The sequence below is a fragment of the Bos grunniens genome, chromosome 4 (assembly GCF_055505025.1).
Source record: "Bos grunniens cultivar Pamir isolate PY7600 chromosome 4, Bosgru_T2T1.0, whole genome shotgun sequence".
NCBI lineage: Eukaryota > Metazoa > Chordata > Mammalia > Artiodactyla > Bovidae > Bos > Bos grunniens.
Window position 1 is genome coordinate 59,091,076 of NC_141168.1, and position 7,259 is coordinate 59,098,334.

A 7,259-nucleotide genomic window follows, 5' to 3' on the forward strand; every position below is an offset into this window, starting at 1 on the left:
GCAATCTTTTGAGAACTGCTGGTCAAATCTACCCCAACCTAGATGAGCAAATGGTAACTCTAAGGGCCTGAGGAATTTGCTCAGGTCTCCCCACCCTGAACTTGGTAATTCCTGTCACACCACGTCCCTTGCATGGAAGCCACTTGTATTTCAGTTAGTCATGACTCCAAGAAGGGAAAGTTCAGTGTGTATTTTGGCCTGAAGAAATGGCAGGACTAGTTTTCTTTAAAAAGCATTCTTCAGGGACACTGTCAGCCTCATGCAGTTCTAATAGAGGATGGTGTTTCTATTTCCCAGCACCGTCAGTTGCCATGTGTGCAAACTTTCATTTTTAATGTAGCATGATTCTCAGCCATGCTTGAGCTAAAAATAGAAGGACTTCTATGCTGGCAAGAATTATAAGACAAAAGTAGATAAGGGTAGGAAACAATCATTTCTAAAAAATAAATAAAAATAAACATCGATTAGACTTTCATTTACTTAAAAGTGTAGCCTAGCAGACCAGTTGCTCCAATTACATTTGTCCACATTATTCTGAAATTTTTTTTAATATTCTGAATGTTTTAGATGCTTTCCCTCTTTCTGCCTTCTAAATAGCCGTGAGCACTTCCAAAGCTATGAGAAGAGAGGCCAAAAGACAGCTGTCAGTATAAGCCAGAGAATCCCTTTGGGAAGCATTTTGAGATAACAGACCTATTCCCTACCCACCCTCTACCTCCCTGGCCCTTCCTTTGCCCTTCCCCATTCTTTTTCAGTTGATTCTTAGCTGGTTCACTCCTCAGGTGTGGGGATCGCCCTCCCAGGGTATCTAGCACAGACACAAGCACCATGGGGACCGTGGCTATGGGCCAGGAAGGAGGCCGAGGGGAAGGGGTTCTCCAGGGGCCCCCTAAAGACCACCGTGAAGAGCTTTTGGTGCCCACTTGGAATTACTGTGAGACCTACATTTGCAGAGTGACAACTATGTAACAGGCATTATGATAAATACATAACTACCCCAAGAGGATGAGACCATTGTTATTTTTCCCATTTAACAGATGAGAAAGCTGAGAGACAGAGTCTTTAGGGGAGTCAGCCAAAGTCACAGAGCAAGTACAAGAGTAGAGCCAGGTTAAGAACCCAGGTTGCCTGACTCCAGAGTCCATACTTTTAATCACCACCCAGATTGCCTCAAAATGATACATCCAAAGTGCTTGGTGCAACCAGGACACACACCCATACATTGCAGGTAGGAGTGGAAATCAGTACATCCATGCTGGGGTCTTATAAAGTTAAATGGATAAAAGTCATATAATAGCAACTCCACTTCTAGTTATAAACCCAGGAGAAATGAGTACATATAGGTACCAAAAGACACATACAAGAATGCCCACATGTTCACAGCACTATTCACCATAGCCGGACACTGGAAATCACCTAAATGTCCTCGACAGTAAATCATGGTGGATTCATCCAGCAGAGGACTTACTGTATAGCAACGAGGATAAACAAACTGCATACAACACTAAGGATCAATCTCACCACCAGTTCTGACGGAAAGAAGCCTGACCACAGAAAGTACACACTGTTTATGAAGTGAGGTGAAAGTGTTAGTCGCTCAGTCGTGTCCCTGCCTCTTTGCAACCCCGTGGACTAGTGGCTCACCAGGATCCTTTATGCATGAAGTTCTCCAGGCAGTAACACTGGAGTGGGTTGCCATTCCTTTCTCTGGGGATCCTACCACCCAGGGACTGAACCCACATTGCAGGCAGATTCCTCACTGTTTGAGCCACCAGGGAAGCCCTTGTGTTGTGTGTCCATATATTTAAATTTCAAAACACTCAAAGCCGATGCATACTGCTGAAGGTCAGAGTAGCAGTCACCTAGAAGAGGGACCAGGGAGACTTCTGGGGGTGCTGGCAAGATTCTGCTTCTTGACCTCAGTGTTGGTTACATGGGTGTGTTGTCTTTATGAAAATTCATCAAGCTATATACACTTACAATCTGTACAATTTTCATGTATGTTTTACTTGAATTGAAAGTTTACCTTTAAAATAAATACCTAGGACAGTGTCTGCCAATACAGAGGACTCAGCAGTGTGAGTCCATTCCTTCCCTCTCTTTCCTTTGCCAGCCTGCCAGTGTCTGGATGATCCTCACTGGTTTCACCTGTCCAGGCATTGGCCTTCCAATGATGTTACAGGGTCTGAGGTCAGGAAGAGCTGGGTCATAGTGGGATGTCCACAGTCTGAGACCTCGGCAGGGTGGGGGGGTGGGGGCATCTAGGAGATTTCTGTGGGCCAAGGCCAAGAGAACATCTGTTCCCTCAGTGGGGCTACTCAGTGGGCTCACAGGGGGTTGCACCCTCTTTGCCCCGTAGGGTCATTGTTGGCTGGTGTGTAGCGGACTGAATTCATAGCCAGAAGCACATGGTTTGAATTTAGCTTCTGCTGGAAACTCGCTCTGCCACTGGGCAAGTCACTTAGCACAATGGAGACTCCACTTGCCCATCACAAAGCTCTTAGTGACCTAATGTGGGCAGTGTATGCTGCAAGTGTGATGTAAACACAGGACCTCATGAATACTAATGAGGAGTGAGAGCTCAGAGAAAGGACCCAGCACAGCTAGACCCGGGCACAGCCTGCAAAGAATGTACCATCATCTGCTTTCCTTATCTGAGAGTTTCACGCTCCCTTCACTCACCTGGCTCTGCTTTAAAAAGGCTGGGGCTTAACTTCTTGTGGTTCGTGTCGTGGTCTCTGCAGTATCCCCACAGACAAGGCGGCCGCCTGCAGAAGCTTCACGATTTGGGCTTCCTGCAAGCCCCTTCGTGAACACTGCTTCCTAGGCTTCTCCAGGTCTAAAAGCAGTACCAGCTGGTTGGTTTCATCAACAGTGATGGTCCTCTGTGAGCAGTCAGCTTTCATAGAAGAGGGTTCCCAGAGGACGGGGATGTCTTTCTTGTTGCTGAATCCCCTCCACACCCACCCCACACCCAATGAACGCTTGTCCTGCCTCTGTTTGATAATCTCCAGTGACAGTGAACTTGCTGATTTCCACATGCTGCCTTGCACAGAGAGACCTTGAAAAAGAAATTGTGGCCTCATCATTGGAGTAAGGCTCATAAATCTGAAGCTATGCCCTTGTGTTCAGAGGAACAGGCACTGGGAGGGAAGGGTTTCGTAAGAAAAGATCGGATCATGCTGCCTATTGTTGAGCAGAGCCGGGTCCCTCTCAGCCTCCTTGCCATGTGGAGCCAAGATGCTGCAGAAGGAACCTAGGATGGGGGCGAGACAAGGCTTGGCAGAGCATAGCACTTGTTTCAGCACATCCATGGCAGGAAGAAGGCTGGACTATGAGTGGGCACAGGACCGAGTCCATCAGGCAGATGATCCTGCCTAGTGCAGCCAGTCTCAAATCTCCTGCTCCCAGGACTCTTTGATATCATTATAAGGATTGAAGACCCTAAAGAGCTTTCCTGGGTTTTATCCACTAATTTTAAAAGTCAAAACACAAAATGTTCTTAAATATTCATTCAATAATTTGTTTAGAGGTGTTGAATTTCCTGGATTTGAATCCCATTTCTGCCACCTAGTAAGTGCTCAGTATGAGCTGTTGTTAGTATCAGCACAGCAGGTACTCAATACAGACTTGTTTGATTTTTATTTCTGAAGTGCAGTATCTGGAATCTCCCACCATAGGATTCAAACCAGTGCCTCAATTTCAGCAAGGAGCTCTATATGTTAATATTGTTGCTGTGTATCTATACCTTCTCTGGCCAAGAAGGTGCTATGACTATTGCAAGGGTCCATTCTATTACCAGTCATAGCACCTTCTTGGCCAGAGGACAAATGTCCCCCCATCCTGAGAGACCTTGGCAGCTTTTTAGCCTCTCTGAGCTTTATTTTGCCTGTTCTGAAAAACGAGATTAGTAACAGTGGCTGCCTCATAGGTTTGCTGTGAGAATTAACTAAAACGTAAGGCTCCCGCCCTGCCCCACCCCCACCTGGCACGTGGTTAGCACTCCCTAACTGTTACCTATTATTAATGTAAACCAATGATTTTCAGTAACCAGTCTGAGTTACACCCCTCAGGCTCAACCTTCTAGAAATGCCACAAAAATGACACCCTAGGTGAGCCAGTTTGTGGGATTTTAGATCAGAAATTGTTGAATTATATTTCTAGTACTTTCTCTAGGTGCTGGGGTCATCAGAGACAAATCCCACAGCTGGTCAGTGTTTGGGGTGCGTCTGCTCCTTAGACACTGGCTGCACCAGCAGACACATCCGGGTCCCGACTGGCTGAGTCACACATCTAGCATTTCCATCTCGTCTGCCAACAGGAGCGCCATGATTGGCTCTGAAAGTGAAAGTCGCTCAGTCGTGTCTGACTCTTTGCGACCCCATAGACTGTATAGTCCATGAAATTCTCCAGGCCAGAATACTGGAGTGGGTAGCTTTTCCCTTCTCCAGGGGATCTTCCCAACCCAGGAATTGAACCAGGTTTTCCTGCATTGCAGGCGGATTCTTTACCAACTGAGCTATCAGGGAAGCTCTGCTGCTGCTGCTGCTGCTAAGTCGCTTCTTAGCTGCTTCTGCTAAGTCCAACTCTGTGTGACCCCACAGACTGCAGCCCACCAAGCTCCCCCGTCCCTGGGATTCCCCAGGCAAGAACACTGGAATGGGTTGCCATTTCCTTCTCCAATGCATGAAAGTGAAAAGCAAAAGTGAAGTCGCTCAGTCGTGTCCGACCCTCAGCGACCGCATAGACTGCAGCCTTCCAGGCTCCCCCGTCCATGGGATTTTCCAGGCAAGAGTACTGGAGTGGGTTGCCATTGCCTTCTCCAAGGGAAGCTCTGGCTGTGCTCAAAAGTGTAGAAAGCTCCAAACCCTCACTGTGCCCAAAGCAGGGAGCCTTCTAGCTGGGGCTGGTGATTCTTTCCAGAGCTGAGGCTGATGGAATTTGCAGCAAAGACATAAAATTCCATTTCAGCAAAGCTCCACATCACTCCCACTTTCCCCCTTTGTGATCTTACAGTCTAAATCCTTCCTGATAGTTACTGTCTGTGTTTCCCCCCTGCCCTGAGAATCACTTATATATAGATAATTCCCAGATTAAAAGACACATCTCTTCTGGTTCTGGAAATTCATTTTTATATCACAGCCCTGTGAACCTCTATCATATCTTCTTTGCAGACAAGTCATTGTTATTCAGGGCTTTCCCAGTAGCTCAGTGGTAAGAATCTGTTTGCAATGCAGGAGCCACAGGAGACTCAGGTTCAATCCCTGGGTCAGAAAGATCTGGAGGGGTGTGGCAACCCACTCCAGTATCCTTGCCTGGAGAATCCCATGAACAGAGGAGCCTGGTGGGCTATAGTCCATGGAGTCACAAAGAGTCGGACATGACTGAAGCAACTGAGCATATACACATTGTTATTCAACAATGCCACAGACATTTACTGACCTCCACCTGTTTGCCAAACATTGTGAATAGATACAAGGATAAAAAGGTGAACCACCTCTGAGCCAGCCCTGGAAGCTGTGTCTTGGGTGACATGGAGACAGCTGCACCAACAAAGGACTGCAGGGCAGAGGGAGGTAGGGGAGGGAAGGGCACCTGCCAGACTGCTGGAGGAGGAGGAGGAGAGTGGTGATGGGACCTGCTTGCTCCAGGTTAGCAAGGGGCATGTCCCACCATGTCCCTGCTGTTCTGCTCTCTTGTCCTCCCCTCCAGTCCCTGCATGGCTGGCTCCTCAGGTTCTATTTGAAATGTTACCTCTGCAGAAAGACACTCCTGTCCATCTGATTTGCAGTAGCCCCTCCTCCCAGTGCTCTTTCACACTGACATGTTTTATTTTGCTCCCAGCTTCTATCATTAAACATTTCATTTATCTGTTCACTTGGACATCGTATGTTTCCCTGACCTAGTAAATACCCAGTGAGCATTCATGTGCTGAATGACTGGCAGAGCCTCTAAATGAAGATGAATGAATGAACAACATACTCGTGGATGCTAAATCACTAGCTGACATCCCATGAACAATTTGGGAAAAGTTAAAAATAGTTAATGTAATAGATGTAACTACTATCTTTAACATATTGGAATTTTTCTGAGAATATTAGACTGGGGGCTTCCATGATTACAGGATAAAATGGACCAAAATTAAATAAGAGAAATTTTGTAGTGAGGTCCTACCAACTAGAAACATACATCTGAGTAAAGACTTTAGTTCTAGAGACTTCAGGGGGAAAAATGACTGTTAGCTTTAACAGTTTATTCCATTACTGGTCTGAATACAGGAAGCTCAACCAGATGTGGGAGGCTATTATAGGGTAGCCAGCCAGCCGGCCATACCCCAGAGAATATTTCCAGGATCTTCCATTACACACTGATACATGCATATGTAACATTTTTATATGTAAATGCATATATTTTCGGAGAAGGCAATGGCACCCCACTCCAGTACTCTTGCCTGGAAAATCCCATGGATGGAGGATCCTGGTAGGCTGCAGTTCATGGGGTCGCTAAGAGTCGGACACGACTGAGCGACTTCACTTTCACTTTTCACTTTCATGCATTGGAGAAGGAAATGGCAACCCACTCCAGTGTTCTTGCCTGGAGAATCCCAGGGACTGGGGAGCCTGGTGGGCTGCTGTCTATGGGGTCGCACAGAGTCGGACACGACTGAAGCGACTTAGCAGCAGCAGCAGCAGCATTTATTTTTTGTATGTTTATGTATATATACACAAGGGAATAATAAAATATGGGGAAACCATTTAGCCAGTTCAGTTGGAGCTATACAGGCACCCCCAACAGGTCAGCTGTCGTATCTTTTAGGCACACTTGCAATGATGCATTCTGGAACATTCTTGGTACTATTAAATAGTGAGTTCATTATCTGGCAAAAGTGCCATGGACATTTGAAACATTCTTACAGGTTTGGGCCATATTTTTGTATTTCTGGAGAGTTAATCACCTAGGAAAGATATAGTATGTATAACACTATTTGGGTCTTCCCAGATGGTGCTAGTGGTAAAGAAGCTACTTGCCATTGCAGGTTAGACATAAAAGATGCAGGTTCAATCCCTGGCCCCAGAAGATCTGGAAGATCCCCTGGAGGAGGGCATGGCAACCCATTTCAGTATTCTTGCCTAGGGAATACCATAGACGGAGGAACCTGGTGAGTTGCAGTCCACAGGGTCACACAGAGTCAGACATGACTGAAGCGACTTAGTACACACATGCATACACATAGCACTGTTTAGTGACACTGTTTAGTG